Source organism: Acartia tonsa, chromosome 10 (assembly GCF_053477335.1).
Source record: "Acartia tonsa isolate MP-2025a chromosome 10, ASM5347733v1, whole genome shotgun sequence".
Classification (NCBI taxonomy): domain Eukaryota; kingdom Metazoa; phylum Arthropoda; class Copepoda; order Calanoida; family Acartiidae; genus Acartia; species Acartia tonsa.
Genome location: NC_137269.1, coordinates 40613683 through 40631080, shown reverse-complemented (window position 1 = coordinate 40631080; position 17398 = coordinate 40613683).

Genomic DNA, 17398 nt, shown 5'->3' with positions numbered 1-17398 from the left:
AATGAAAAAAGCTATCCGTGAGGGACGGACTTACGGACGGACGTACGGACGGACCGGCCCTAATTATAGAAAAGCTTCGCTTTTAAAAAATCAAAATAAAGAATGACATCAAATATAGAGTGTGAGAGAGGGTAGAAATTTGTAATGATAATATAAATCACATAGCACCTATGAAACTTGTTTAATAACTGAAACATTAAAATGAGTTCATATCATATCAGTGAATTTGGGCTGGCTACAGAACTTTAGGCATACAATCATGGGTTAACGTATGGGTGAATGGCTGAGATGTTAAATTTACATCTTGTAACTTGTAAGTATCACCAATCAAACTTTTTTCTGCTATTTTCTACCTTTTTTAGCTCAAGATACTAAGATTTCTTGACCTCTACATTAAACACCTCCCCTTTTTTTATTTATAATTCTCTCTTTTTTTGTTTTATTTGTTTTAGTTTTCAGAAAGAAAAGAAAAAAATGGGGGGGGGGCTTTTTTCTTTTTTTGATGGTGGGTGTGTCTTATCACCCAAGAAAATAGCATAAAACCACGACAGGACCAGTAGGTTATTCCCTGACGAGTAAAACTCAATCGGTTCAGCGGTTACCAAGATTTTAAGCTTCAGGCAGACAGACAAACGGACAGACAGACATCGTTCTACTTTGTATTATAGACTACATAGGTTGTAATCTTATTTTAGTTCCATATCATTTTCAGCGTATAAATACTATTTTTTTCATAAAAATAATAATTGATTCAACAGTCGAAAAATATATACATATTTAAAATTTGCATATTTATTTGTCCATTTATTGATGTATTTTACATACATATTAAATGCGATAAATAAACGTATAAATAATGTAGCAAAATTTCTATAGCAGCGTCCTTATCCTCTAGGGCTCTGTACTCGAAAAAAGAGAGATGAGGAGATAGAAAAAATAGCCTAAAACTATCCCAGACTTAATTCTAAAAACTGCATATCATATCAAGAAACTTTTTGAGAAGGTATCACAAAAAAAACGATCTATGATCGTATTAGAACTTTTTAAAATCCGGTAATAATTTTGAAATGTTATTATACCTATAAAATTAGCCGTCTACAAGATCATCCACTTAAAAAAAAACGGACATCCTACTAGAAAATCTAAACAAAATAGTTTTATATTTCTACTACGTTGTCATGCTATCTTTTACATTTAGATATTGATAGTTTCAGATAAACTTGAAATGTTTAACTGTATAAAATTTTGATAAATAAAGTAAACACATATTACATATTATATGTCTATGAATTGATGTGCTATTATTTGCGCATACTGAATAACATTATCAAATCATATGATTACCCCGTAGCATAAAACCATGATGATTCCAGGTAAAACCAAAATATTTCAGCGGGATCTTTTTGAGAAAATTAGATTTGAAAATTTCAAGTTCAATTTTCATCCCTTGGGAGTTACCGCATGATCATGACAAGAAAAGCAATGATTATATATTTAAAATTTTGAACAAGTTTGCTTTTATAAAGAACTTAATAAAACCACTCTTGAAGACAGTTAATTAATTGTCATTTTTATCAGTTACTTAACTAAGGTCACGGAAATTCAGCCTTAAATAAATTATATATAGAGAGGTTTTGAAAGACTTCATAAAAGCAAACTTGTTCATTATTTTAAATGAATAATCTTTTCTTTTCTTGTCATGATTATGCGGTAACTCCTAGGGGATGAAAATTGAATTTGAAATTTTCAAATATAATTTTCTCAAAAAGATCCCGCTGAAATATTTTGGTTTTACCTGGAATCATCATGGTTTTATGTCTAATTTCACCATACATAGGTCCCAGAGCTCAGCACTTACTTTTGTCTTGATTCAATTGCAGCCTGGCGTGGTATAAGTATCAATATTATACGTATTACTCAAGGATCTAAAGTCATAAGACAATGGCCAATAGAATGATGTACATCCCCAATTATAAAATTTCCCTTTTGTATATAATAAGTTTTTAAAACTTTTGGACACTCATTTTAATTAACAAACCAATCAAAATTCAAAAAGTCCCTAAAGTTGTTAAGCCAATGAATAAGAAAACATAAAACTTTGTGGAATAGTGTAATAAACAGCTTAATGTCCCTGCTAATACTGTTGTGGGTATTGCGAATGTAAAAGACATTGCATGTTTGTTAATTTGTGGAAGGGATAACACACCAATTGATTTTTACCCCTCCTTAATATCTTCCTATCTATCTCAAGTTGTGTTTTTACAAAGACACTCACAGTAGCGTAGCAATAACAAACATTTATAAAAGCTATGCTTTTCTACAAATTGGGTCGGTCCGTCCGTACGTCCGTGTTGTAACGGTGAGCTATTTTTTTTAAATTTAGATATGTTAGAATTGTCCTATCGATTTCAAACTTAGCATGATGGTTCCTATAATAGTTAGGTACGATTGTGAAAGCGTAACAACTCTATATTTGTTATCAGAATGTCTGCACGTCCATGTTGATTTTAAACATTTTTTGACAAAAAAAGTTATGTGATATAATTATATACGTGATTTGCTTTTGTCCTGGAGGGGGAGGGGGGGGGGGACAATTAGTAGAATTGACGACCCTCCAAATATTATTTTATATTTATTACGCTTGTTGGCTATACCTTATTCCTGGAAATCTTTATCCAGGGAATAATAGCCAAAAGAATAAACATTATCAGATGAACACTATCTCTCAGGAAGGAAGGGGACAATGGGCTGTTTATTACACTCCCTAAAGATTAAATAACGGTTTTATAATCGTTGCTTAACAACTTTGTGGACCTTTAATGAGTTTTGATTAGTTGATTCATTAAAATAAGTGTCCAAACGTTTCAACCAATAATTGTAATTTACAGGAAAGGGAATTTTGTGTGTCATAATTAGGGATGACATCAATTTATCGGCCATTGTCTTATCCCTTTAGATCCCTGACTAACTCTATATTTGTAATGAATGTTTCTCTCATGTGATAATTATGCAATTTAAATGCTCCCATACATATATATTAGAGGGATTTGGGTGCTTTATTGTACTGAATTTTGATTAGTTGATTCAAAAATATTGGTGTCCAAACTTTTCTACCAATGATTTAAATCTACAGAAGGACTAACTTTATTTATCATTTTGACGTTTTTATCATTTATTGTCCGTTGTCTTAACCCTTAAGATCCCTGTATATTTTAAAGTAGAAGGGTTTATTTTTGATTGCTCGGTAGCTGTACAGTGTACCCCCATACTTGCGCCTGCGGCGGCTGAAAATGGTTGCAGCTCTCTCGTGGATACTTGGAATAGTGCGGCTTGTTGCAGTTGCAGGTTCGTCATAGACATGCAGTTTCAAACACGGCTTCAAAAATGCCACGTAATAGACTCTTATTTTGGAGATAAAGAGAAGAAAAAAAACATTTATAAACAAGGAAGTCACCTTCCATAAAAGGGAAAATATAAAATGCAACTCTGATTTTTAATTTGTTTCAAAACAAGAGGAGGGGGGGGGGGTGGTAGTTTTTTTTGTGAAAAATCGCCCAAAAATAATAATCAAAGTAACAAAGATAAAAAAAGGACATGAAATGTTTTACTATGGTTAAAATTCATTATTGTGACTTAATTGTTATTTATTTTTTTATCTACATATCTACATTCAGCCCCCACCTCCTCCCTCCCTCTTATCTTGTTTACATTACTCAATGTCAATGACGTGATAATATTTAATTGATATCACATATCATGTACAAATATATATGTATAATATTATGTACTCTAATAAAGTGATGCTCGCTGCTGGCTAAAATAACAATTCCCCCTTTCCACCCTCTTTACCCCATCCCCTCTTCTCCTAGTGGATGAATAAACTGACCGATAAACAAGTTTCATGTTAGCAAGCTAAATTGACAACACTTTTTTACTTGTAATAATATACACATACAATACATTCTAAATCCATTAATTAATATATCACTCATTTTTTTAAACTGAGCTCGATCTTTAAATCGTTTATAGGTGATTTAAACCGGGGCGATTCATTTGGCGCACCATCAAATTATTAATATCAATCTTTAAATCGAATTTGCATGGGCGATTTGAATCGGGCAGTGGCGCGGGCCCGGCGCGGCAACGCCACTCACCGAGTGGCATTGCCGGTTTAAATCGGGGTGATTTATTTAATAAATAAATATTTTTTTTTTAATTACTTTAATATTTTATTGCAAAACTATTGTGAAAACATTTTTATAGTTATTTTTAAAATAAATTATATATTAATGTTTTATATAAAATACCATGCTGACACGGAATTTTACATAAAATGCCTTACTGACACGGCTTATGTAATAAAGTTGTACTGGCGCGGATCGATATTTTATTGAGTGTCGCAAGCGATTTAACAACACCGCGCCGAAAATCTTTTAAATATCAATGTTTTATAGGCGCGCTGTGGCTAACCACCAGCGCACCTACAAATCACCTCTGAATCGCCCCGATTCAGCGCACTATAAAAACGATTTAAAGATCCAGCTCTGAACGAATAAAAACAAGTATGACAACATCCATAAATGCGAAGCTATAAAATTTGATGGAAGCTATTTGATGGAAGGACTAACGAACAATAACTCTTGTAGAGTGTCAAAACTTAAAAGGCACAAGCAGAATATTAATTGCTATACGAAATTCCATATTAATTTGTTGCAAAATTGCTTAAATACGGGATACAGTAAAAGGGCATACTTTCATTTTTAAGTTTTAAATCAGCATGTTTTAAATGGACGTACGGACTTTATGGTAACGTTTATGGTGTTGCTAAGCTTTTTTAATCGTACCTAACTGTTATAGGACTCTTCATGCAAAGTTTGAAATCAGAAGGACACTTTTAACATGTAAATAAATAAACAACGAAAGAGCTAATCGTCACATGATTATAGCTAACCGGACGGACGGACTGACGGACCAACTTTTTCAATTTTTGGTCTACTCAAATTCAAATGTTCAACTAAAAATAATAACAATAACATTACATTTTATTTGTGTACAAACTGACACTTTGAAATTTCAAAGTAAATCTTTTTTACTCCTGATTTTGAATGGTAAAAAAGGGTTTAATGAATTTAAATTCAAAAGGGAAACCTTTCTTTTTTTCTGGAGAAGAAATATAAATAGCATTTTATGCAGGGATAAGACAATGGCCGATAAATCAATGTACATTCCCAATGATTATACAAAAAATTACCCCTTCTGTAGATTACAATTAGAGGTTGAAATACCTGACACTTAACAAAAACCAACCAATCAAAATTTAATAAAATTCCCCATAGTTGTTAAGCCAACGAATGGGAAAAAGACTTTGGGGACAAATGTCCCACCCCCACCCCCCCCCCCCATCCCTGATTTTTTTTCAGTAAACCTAACTGAAAGTTTCTAAACATCTATAAATATATACAAAATATTTCAATAGACGTTTTTCAGGGGGGTGTATCGTTGTGAGCAAACTAACGCCTGAAAAAAAAGAGGTCAAGACAAATCAAAGTAGTCCATTTTTTTAGGGGGGGGGGGGGGGAATTACCCCTTGCACAACCTTGGACAATACACCTGATGGCAGATATGAGATTATAGTAAACAAGGATGACAACATTCATAAAAGCGAAGCACTGAAATGATAGGACAAACGGACATTAACACTTATATAGTGTCAGAACTAAATAATTAGAATATAAATGTATTTGAATCGGAGCAAAATTGTAAGTAAATTTGTTGAAAAACTGCTTGATACAGGATAATGTTTATTTTATGGACATACTTACATTTTTTGGACTTGATTATAGAGTGGCTTTGTTTATAAAATTATACTTTGTTGTCCCAGGAATCAACATACCAAAAGTCAGATGAATCGGATGATTAGATCACTTAAAAATTTGTTTTTAAAAAAGTAAAAAAATCAACATGTTTAAAATAGACGTACGGGCATTCTTGTTATGATTATAGAGTTGCTACGCTTTCTAAATCGTAACTAACTACTAAAGGAATCACCATGCAAACTTTGAAATCGATAGGACAACTCTAACATGCCGAAATTAACGAAAAAAGCTATCCATTTGTGACGGACGTACGGACGGACCGACCCTAATTATAGAAAACTTCGCTTTTAAAAATAGAGGGGGCATTGGTTAGATAACTGTATGTTCACGGGGTGGGACCTTGTGCCGACTTTTAATTGGATCTTTGAATATCAGCTAATAGCGTCGGAAAAAATAACAAAGCCAAGTTGCTACAAAAAAGCAGAAAGTAATTAGCTAGCAGACGAAAAAGGTCCCACCCACAGGAGCCAGGTAGTTATCTGGATGATAAATCTATGATTGATATGCGTCTTTGCATGGCTTTTGTGTTGGTTCATCCCGACTATTGCAGACAACCAACCTAATTGTTGAAAAAAACCTTTGTCTGTAAGTACTACTTGTCCTGTGCACGCCTCTGCTTGCATACATGATCGAATTATGAATGAAAATGCTTATTTGGCTGAAAATAAATCTTTCAATACCACACACACAGAGAGAGAGAGAGAGAGAGAGAGAGGGAGGGAGGGTGGGGGAGAGAAGGACTATTTAACAAGAATTTTAAGATATTTGAATATCAAAATTGTATGGGCTCTCCACAGAGGCTTTATGGATGTATAAATTTTGAATTCAACATTTAGATATATCTCCAATGCTGTTTAGTACACTATAATTTTCCAATTTTCAACACAATTTTCCATGAATATAAAAATTATTACTAGTTTTTTTATCTCGGGTCTTCATCTTCGTGGATGTAAAAACTGTTTTTAATCTCATATTTTATTTTTTTTAATATCCGCGGAAATCAGTCTATAAAACGATGTGAATAATAATTCTTCTAGTGCGACAACTGCCATTTAGTTGCTGTGAACTGCTTTATATATAAATCAAAATGTTGCATCCATTTTTATTAAATCTACTGGAGGCTGTATGAAAGGCTTAAATATTTGAATTTTACATTTACATTGAATTAAAATTTTATATTTATACTATAACAAGGTATATTATATATTTCATTTAGATATTAATTTAAATTTTTCAATTGTTTACATTTTAATATATTTTATAATGAATAATATCAACAGTCGAAATATTTTTCTGATGGAGATTGACAAATTTCCCACTCCCCCCCCCCCCCCCCCACCAAGAAAAAAAGAACTAAAATTTAGAGGGGGGAGGGGGGGATTAAAGATTTTAGGGGCCGAAAAAGTTAACTATTATTCTAATATTTCTTGTAACAGCCAAATTAAAACTTCTCCTTCAAAAAATATAGTTTATATATTTTTTGGCTGAGATATCTATCTATCTATTAATACTGGTATTGAGATATTGAAAAGTATTGGTATTAGTGGCAGTATATATGGTGTGTGTGTGTGTGTTGTAGATATATGGAGGCTAGTCACGCAATCTGAAATGGGAATGTCCACGGATATATTTTAAAAACATGGTTAAGGGTGTCCCATAGTGTAGTGGTTCGCGCACTATGCTGTGGTTGGATGAAACCAAATTCAAGTCCCCTCATGGACTTTGCACTTGGTTAACAAATGCTGTCGCAATTTGTCAGATTATGATCACGCAACCTTCCCTAAGATGCCCTAGGGTTGTAAGGGGGGAGATTTGTAGGAAGTTAGGATTCTACAAATCAAGCAGCTCTAACCATGCTTTCCCTCACCCATGCTCCTCGTATGAGAGTGCCATTAATTAGGGTAGCTTAATATGGAACACCTGTCAAAACTCTAGGCCAGGGTGATGTAATAATTGAGTAGCTTCCACGAGAATTGCGGGTCAGCTTGTAATGTAACATAGAATACAATCAGCTGTGCACGAAGCTTACCAATCTAAGATTGGCCAAAGGATTCTCACTTCCAGTCTCCGTGTGCATCTGAGTCCTAATTTCAGAGAATCGTGGCTACAACAACAACAAAAACATGGTTAAATACAGGGATCACAAGGGATAAGACAATGCCCGATAAATTGATGTACATCACTAATGATGATACAGAAATTATCCCAATGTTTAAACAATAAAACGTGGGGAAGGATAAAGGCAAAAACTTTTGAACACCCTCAACATAAAATTTTTGGCAATTGAAACAGTGCAGTGGTTGAAAGTACCTGTTTTTTCTCTTAAATCATGAAAATTAGGTACATTTTATAATAAAAAAACCAGATTTTCTTGAGATATATAGAAAGTTTAAAGTTTTAGATTTTTTTTGGAACAATTTCATCTTTTCATTATTCCATTGTGTGTTTTTTATGTCTTGTCTATTAGGTTAGGTTATGGAAAGAAAACTAAGTAACGGGTTTCGTAATACTATTAAAGTAGCTTTCCTACTATTTCTAGCCCCTTCGAGGGGCTTTAACCTTAAGAGGACTATTTCCTAACCCTGTGGGGCAAACATTAACATTATCTAACCTAAAATAACCTATCAAAAGCTACTGTTAAAATAAAACAAAACCAAGAAATTCGTTTTCATTCCATGATCAGTAGACGGACATAAATAACATATACTATGTGCAACCCTGAACTATAGGAATGTCAGACAAAATTGCCGCCACTCTCCTAGTAAATCCTCCAATAAGAAATCTGGCGGCAAAACTAGGATGGTTCTCTCTTCCTATTGGTTAAAGCAGAACAATTAATAAATTATTTCATGGTTAGTTTATTATTTTCTTTTTCTGGTTTGTTTAAAAATCTAACAAAGAAAAAGAATTTATAATTTTACAAGTCAACTTGTATTACGACGCAACATTTCAAATATCATAAAAATGAAACTTAATCATGTAAAAAATGAATGCCGAAATATCTAATAAGTAGGATTGCAACATCCATAAAAGCAAAGCTTAACAAATAGAAGGAAGGACAAACGAACAATAGCAATAAAGAGTGTCAGAACTTAATAAGCAGAACATTATTATGTGAGTCTGATTATAGAGATGCGTCGCCTATACTATATTATACCTTGTTAAAAAGTTGTCGTCAAAAAAGTAAAAAATCAGCATGTATTAAATGAACGTACGGACTTTCGGGTAAAGATTATAGAGTTGCTACGCTTTCTAATAATTTAGACAGTTCTAACATGTCTAAATTAATGAATAGAGCTAACCCGTTACGGACAGACGGACGCACGGATTGACCGACCCAATTTGTAGTTAAGCTTCGCTATTGCAAACGTGTGTAGGTCATGATAAGATAATTATAACTTGTCATTATTGAAAATGGATAATAGTTGGCCAATTATGTACAACTGGCGGCTTTGCCCCTAGCCTCTAGGGGCTTTGCCCCAAGAGGTGATAAAAAAATTGAGGCGAAATTAGTAAAGAACCAAGGAAATCTTCAGCAAAAAAAAAAATTTTAAAAAAAATGGAGGGGAATTTTTTGTTTTTTGGGGGGGTTGGGGGTGTCCCACCCCCCAGGAAAATAGCCTAAAACCACCACAGGACCAATAGGTATATACCCTGAAGAGTAGAATCCGATAAACAAGGATAGGACAATTAAAGATTAGATTAATCGGATCAGGTGCAGATCACGATAAATATTACCTCCAAAACTACGTAATAATGGACGTTAATCTCGCGGTGCACATTAATGCGCGCAAAAGACTTATTTAATTTGTTGTTCTTCAGTGCAGCTTTCCCTGTGCATCATATTGGTTCTTTTTTATTTGTAGATCTTGTTATGTAGCGTATTGGCGGTGTGCGTGCATGACATGTACGTTCAGCCGTTTAGCAACTATTTTTGGGGATAATCGTTACCATGAACATTTTACCGTAAATGAACTGCACTAGATCCAATAGATCCTGCATCTTCTGGCCCCTCAAAATTTTTCACCCTAGATCTATCCCTAATGTATACCTTAAGAAGTACCGTTTCCTTAAAACCGTAAGAAAAACATATCTTCAAATAATCGTTAGCATATTCGCTGTCAGAACTAGATATAGCTCTGAGAAAAATGTACATGTCTGAAGCAAAAGATCTCAAAAACAACAAAATTTAGCGTCTTGGCTGAAGTTTTCTTTTTCTGGACGGCTTACAAGAAAGATATTTTTCGAGAAGATTCCTATGTTCAATCAACATCTACTCTATAAAACCATCTTGTCGTTATGTCCGTGATTTACGCTGATTAAGTAAAGGTAAGAAATAGTACCCCGTAGAAACAGGGACCCCCGCAGGGTTAAAGTTTTACGCATTGAATATGTTTAAAAATGATTAATTAAAGGATCTTGGAAAAAAACGAAGTATGGGATTTCGTCGTATTTTTACAGTAGCTTTCTTCCTATTTCTAGTCCTTGCGAGGGGCTCTATTCCTGCGGGGCCAATTTTCTAACCCTGGAGGGTAATCATTAACATTCACCTAACCCAACCTGACCTAAAATAACCTATCAAAGGCTACTGCGAAAATACGACGAAACCCGCTACTTCGTTTTCTTCCCGAGATCCTATAGGTATAATAAAAAGCAACGGTTTTTGCTACTTTTGATCATTAAAATTTTGAAAGGGACACCAATTACCTATATTGATGAATAGTATGATGCATATGTCACAAAATATACAATTATTTCTCCAGTTATTATTATATTATCACATTAACATATGCACATCATTTTTAACTGCTTATTTACGAGTTGAGCTTATGTTTTAATTGGTACCATTTGAATTGATAGATTTTGTTGTTATTACATCAACATAATACAATAAGCATTGCATTATAGATACATGTTTCTGGTAGTAAAGCAAAATTTACTTATTTATACATGGTAGTACGATGCCCGCCTGTCTGTCCAAAGCTTAAGTTCTCGGAAACCGCCGATCCGATTGGACTTAACTCTTTAGGGAAATACCCATTGGTCCTGTGGTGGTTTTAAGCTATTTTTAGGACACCCTCACCCCCCCCCCCGCCCAAAAAAAGAAAAAATGCCCCCTCAATTTGTTTTTCTTAATTTATAAAAATCACCCTGAATCTGTAAGGAAAAGCCCCTAGAGGCAAAGGGTAAAGACACTAATATCTATAAAAAGATGTAAATTTCAAGCCAATGCAATGAGAGCATCGGACAACCTATGAAAGAGGAAATATAAGAAATCAAATGAGAGTAAATTTTAAATATTTAGAACAATTCTATCATGTTTGAAACATGTTATCAGACGTGACTGCTTGTAAAGCTGTCCCTAACGAACAAAACTATTTATTTATAGAAAAGCTTCGCAATTGAAAACTCCTGTTAAAGTCAGAGAGAGAGAGAGAGAGGGGACAATGGGTTGTTTATTACACTAGTCTTCAAAGTTTTTATACATCATTTTCTTATTCGTTGGATTACTAACTTTGAGGACTATAGTGAATTTTGATTGGTTGGTTCTTGAACTTGAGTATTCAAACGTTTTAGCCAATAATTTTCATCTACAGAAGGGGTTATTTTATGTAACATTATTGGATGTGTACATCAATTTATCGGCCCTTGTCTTATCCCTCTAGATCCCCGTGCAGTGTAAAGTGGTATGAACATAAAGAAAATGTTCTTGTAAGAGAAATATTTATTTGTTAATTAAAGTTTTCAATTAGACCAGCTCATGAAATGGTCCTCAAACTTTTTGGGAGCGTAGCTACTACATAACTTATATCATGCATTTGCAGAGAAGTTTAGTAACAAAGTATCTCTTTACATGGGGATTTTATATTATCATTTTAAAACATTGTTAGTGCTACAATATGTACTGCTTTTGTGTCAATGTAAGTATAAGAAAATGCCAATTGTCTATATTATGTTAGTCATAACCAATTTTTATAAAAATAATTGTTAACTGAATGCATTTTAAAAATAGTATGAAGCTATTTTGTAAGACTTGACAACTTTTTATTCAAGCAATAATGTAGATTGTAACCCTTAAATCAATAGAAAACCAAACCAGTTTACATAATAACGACGACACCAGTTGCGTACGGTAGGAGGGTGTCAACACTCCCCTAACAATTTATTTTGTGAAGGCCCAACTTCTCCGTTTACCACCAAACCTCTAAAGAAATAGGGCCCTTGAAGGGGTTTTGCATGAAAAATATTTTCTTCCCCTAATTTTCAATTTGAGGGAAAGGCACCTTGCTATGAAATATGGATGCAACCATGCTTGTGGTGTACCTCATTAAAAATTGCTGCAAACTTTTATTACATGAGACAAACATGTAAATACAAACAACCTACAGCAACACAGATAGGTCAAAGAAAGAGAAATAAATCTTCCTCCCAAAAAATTGTAAATCTATAAAAACCTAATAAATGTAAAAATAAAAATAACAGCTAAGCAAAAAATGCTGGACAGCGGAAAGTTTCATGTGTGACGTCATTAAAAATACGTCTAAAAAGGAGGGATGAGAGGAGAAGTGAGAAAGGAAACCCCTAAAAAAGAAATGGATAAAAAATTTTTTATGACATTACACATGACACTTTCCGCTTTCCCAAAATGGGCATAACAGACAAACAGAACGAGTACAAAATCTCGTTGGTTTTCCTAAAAGTGCTAGGTCGAGCAAATAATTTCCTTTATCTTATTTTGAAATAAAATTTAATACCTGGGGGGGGGGGGGTTACTTTAGGTATGATTAGGATAGGTAATATAGGGTATGAAAAGTTTTCATATGTTCATGTGTTCAATAGGCATTTTGTGGTAAAGCACCTAAATATTAATGTATTACAAATCATAAAATCTAATATTTTATTGGTAGGAAGTAATAATTAAATAATGATTAGGAATGTCAATAATAACTTTAAAAATATAAAATGTTGGTTTTTCTATAATTGAACAATTTACAAAGTCGTATTATTATATCAATTTTAAATTGATATTGTATTATTTTTATTGTTGATAAAAATTTAGATCATTACATTGCATAAAACTAAAAATATTTTATTTTTTTTAAATCATCGTTTTTTCTCTTTATTTTGACGTTGTTAATCATACTTAAAGAAACATGTTTTAATGTCCAATCTTTATTTAAAGAGACGAGGCGTGGGGGGGAGGACACCCTCCCAAACATTGTATAGGAGAGTCATATACAAAGCAGGGGGTAAAATTATTATAGGGGTAGTATAATCTAGGACAAAAAATGTATACATACCCCAAACTATGAATGAAAAAAATTTCCCTTCTTGAAACAAAAAGTTTGGATATTGCTAGTTTGTACCAACAAAACAGGATTTTAAAATAATCCTATAGTTTTTAAGCCAACTAATGAAATAACGTGATGTGATGCTTTAGGACAATTATAATTACACAGTCTCAATTTTCCCTTATTATCATATTAGATTAAGTAGTTAGCTTTTTTTGTCCAAAGCGAAGGATCTCACTAACCTCTGAATTAACCGATGTTGATTGCTTGCCCAAAATTAAAAAATAAACTTCTAAACTATAAATTGGGCGTAGGGTCTTCTCATCTCCCCCCCCCCCCCTTACTCACCTTAAGTGCACATAGAGGCTTATAAGGGCATATCCGTTAGGTACTAAATATTACGACTTTGAAATTATGGCATGCGCTGATGCTTTGGAATGCTCAGGGTGGAAGGGGAGGAAGGGGACATTAAACTGTAAATTATAATATTTACAAAGAAATTTTCTCATTCGTTGGTTTACAAATTCTTGCTAAATTTGATTAGTTGATTCAAACTACCTTCTCAAATAATTATTTACAACTACAGAAGGGTTAATTTTGTTTTCAAACATAAGGGATGTATAAATTTATCTCCAATTGTCTTATCCCTTAGGATCCCAGGTTCTGGTTGACTGGGTGATATGATTACTGAGGTAGCCGTACGATTAGGGTTAAACAAATAATTGGGGTAATCACTAGTAAAAACAAGGATGACAACATCCATAAAAGCGAAGCTCTGAAACGGTAGGATAAATGAACATTAACACTTGAGTAGAGCGCCAGTACTGAATAATTAGAATATAAATGTATTAAAGTCGTATAAAACAAAATTGTAAGCAGATCTGTTGAAAAACTGCAGAATATTGCTTGTTTTCTCTTAACGATCAGTAGGGGGATAATAAAGATAGTTGGTAAGTAAGAAAGTACCTATAAACAAAAATTCCTAAATAAAAGAAAGTAAAATATGTAAAACTTCTCTAAGAAATAGGCAACTACATAAAAAATTTCTATCCTTTTAGCCTTTTTAGGGGCTAAAATAAGAACAACCGAGTTTATTAGAAAAATGACTAGAATTTCACCATGTAACTGAAAAACTAAGCATTTGAAGAAAAAAAAATTAACACAAAATTAGTCATTAACAAAAGAATCTTTCTCAATGTATAATACTTTAATGTTCTTTTTTTTTAAAATCCGATGACCACTTCCACCATAAAACAATTATATGATTTCTATGTGCATTATCCCAGTAATCATGCTTAGAGCACATATAACCCACCCCTTCTATCTATCTTAGGCAGGCTGATATAATCATATTAGATATGGTCTTTACGTCAGTCCGTCCAAACGTTATAGATAGCTATTACCGTTATTTTGGGCATTTAGGAATTGCACTATCGATTTAAAACTTCACATAATTATTCTTGTAAGGAACGATTTAGAAAACGTAGAAACTTTATAATCATTATGAGAAAGTCCGTACGTCCACTTAAAACATGATGATTTAAAATAATTTGACAAAAAATTCAATATAATTATCATTTTTATCACATTTATCAAATGAACAAGGTACAATATTTTATGCGAATCATCTCTATAACCTTGTCCTAATAATATAAATGTGTTTTTTAACAGTATCTGACACTCTATAAGTTTAAGTGTTAATGTTTGTTTGTTCTAGATTTTAAAGCTTTACTATTATGAATGTTATCATCCTTGTTTTAAAAAATCCTAATATGGCCGGGAAATTTTGGAGTTGGGGGAGTAGTGGTCCACTGCACTGGTTGAATGAAGGGATATTACCAAGTAATGTGAGCATATGATTTTGGTTAACCATACTTATCTTAATTTAAACATCTGTCATATTTATACTTAGGTAGATAGATAAGTAGATAGATAGGTATACAAATACAGATAACAAGTTTTTTAAATAAATAAGAGAGAGATTTATAGATATAAACAAATGGATAGATAGAGAGAGATTTTAAGAGAGATAAAGAGAGAGAGAGAGAGAGAGAGAGAGAGAGAGAGAGAGAGAGAGAGAGAGATTTATAGATATAGACAAATGGATAGATAGAGAGAGATTTTAAGAGAGAGAGAGAGAGAGAGAGATTTATAGATATAGACAAATGGATAGATAGAGAGAGATTTTAAGAGAGAGAGAGAGAGAGAGAGAGAGAGAGAGAGAGAGAGATTTATAGATATAAAAAATGGATAGATAGAGAGAGATTTTAAGAGAGAGAGAGAGAGACAGACAGAGAGAGATGGAAAGAGAGAAAGATATAAATATAGATAGATAGAGAGAGAGACAGAGAGACAGAGAGACAGAGAGACAGAGAAAGAGACAGAGAGAGACAGAGAGAGAGACAGAGAGAGAGAGACATAGAAAGAGAGAGAGGGGGGGGGGAGATAAAATGAGAGAGAGAGAGAAAGACAGACAGGCAGACAGAGAGAGAGATAGAGACAGAGAAGGAGAGACAGAGAGACAGAGAGAGAGAAAGAGAGAGTGAGAGAGATAGATAGATAGAGAGAGAGATAGAGAGACAGAGAGACAGAAAGAGACAGAGTGAGAGAAAGAGAGAGAGAGATCCCCAATGATGATAATGATGATACACAAAATACCCTTGAGGCGTCTAAACACTCAACCTAATGAACCAACCAATCAAAATTAAATAAAGTCACCAAAGTCGTTAAGCCAACGAATAAGAAGACGCCATTATCAAACTTTGGGGATAGCCCTACGTCTCCTCCCTCCCTGCATAGGCGTCCAAGGGGGGGGGGGGGGGGTAATGGGGCGATTCCCCCCCCAAAATTTTTTTTTCATTTTACCCCCCCCATTCAAAATTTACCCCTACCCTGGGGGTGTCGTAGGCACCCCCAACCATTTAGGAGGGGGTATTTACCCCCCCAAACAATTTTGGGGGGGTAAATACCATTTAGGAGGGGGTATTTACCCCCCCCAAACAATTTTGGGGGGGTAAATACCCCCCCCAAAATAAAAAATCTCTAATAAAAAAAATTTTGCGCGCTTCGCGCGCATTTTTAATACTATATATTTAATAAAATTTAAATTAACCCCCCCAAAAATTTTACCCCGGGGGTAAATTTTGGGGGGGGTAAACTAAATTTACCCCTGCCAACAGATTTCAGGGGGGGGTAATTACCCCCCCCCCCCCAAGCAAATTTATCCCCCGGGGTAAAAATTTTGGGGGGGTAAAAAAAATTTGCGGCTCGCTTCGCGCGCCATTTTACCCCCCCCCCCTAAAAAATTTTTACCCCCCCCCAAAATAAAAAGCTTGGACGCCCCTGCCTCCCTGGACATAAGTACATGTTTAGATGGAGAAATACTTAATAGTAATAAAATGCAAGAGTTATTTTAAGATTTATCCGAATAAAAAGGATCATTGCTTACAAAAGGACTGAAAAACAAACATACTTAAAGCGTAGTAGTAAACAAAGACAGATAGGCAAAAATAAGAAAGATATTAAAGCATAAAAAATCATATTTACTTAATAAAATGAAGGTTTTAAGTCGAAAGAAATAGAAGTAATGAAGTAATTATTCTTTAAAAGGGGCCAAAAGGGCTAAAAAAATAAACAAGCATGACACTTTACATAATTGCGAAGCAAAAATAATCATAGATTGGCAAACGAACAGAGCAACTTTCTGTGATCATAAAAAGAGATAGCGAAAGAAATTAAAAAGATATATGAAAAACACGAAATCTTTTATTAATCTACATACATACCTTTTCTAGCATGACCGACAGACCAACGGACCAAGTAGTTTATATACGGTATGCTCATTGGTACATGGCATATCCACGAAAATTTCTGCTGTATATCTTAAATGGTAGCTGCGAAATTCAAGTTTCTCCCATTCCGTTTTTATTGACATACGGCCATTTTAAATTATAAAGTAGATTCGTAATTGAAAGGAAATATACAGGAAGAAAAAAAGAGTTACAGCAGAAATGTGAAATTTAGGGGCGGGGATTATTTAAATCGAATTAGATGGAATTAAAGTAAAGGGTTATATAGGATTAAGGACAGGTTCATTTTAATACCATAACATTTAATAAGATTAAAATAAATATTGCATATGTTTATTGTAAATCCGTTTGTATTAGAACTGCAAGCTTCGCCACTTGTTTCAAGGAGATTTTACGTAGGATATATAAAAAATGTTTTGAA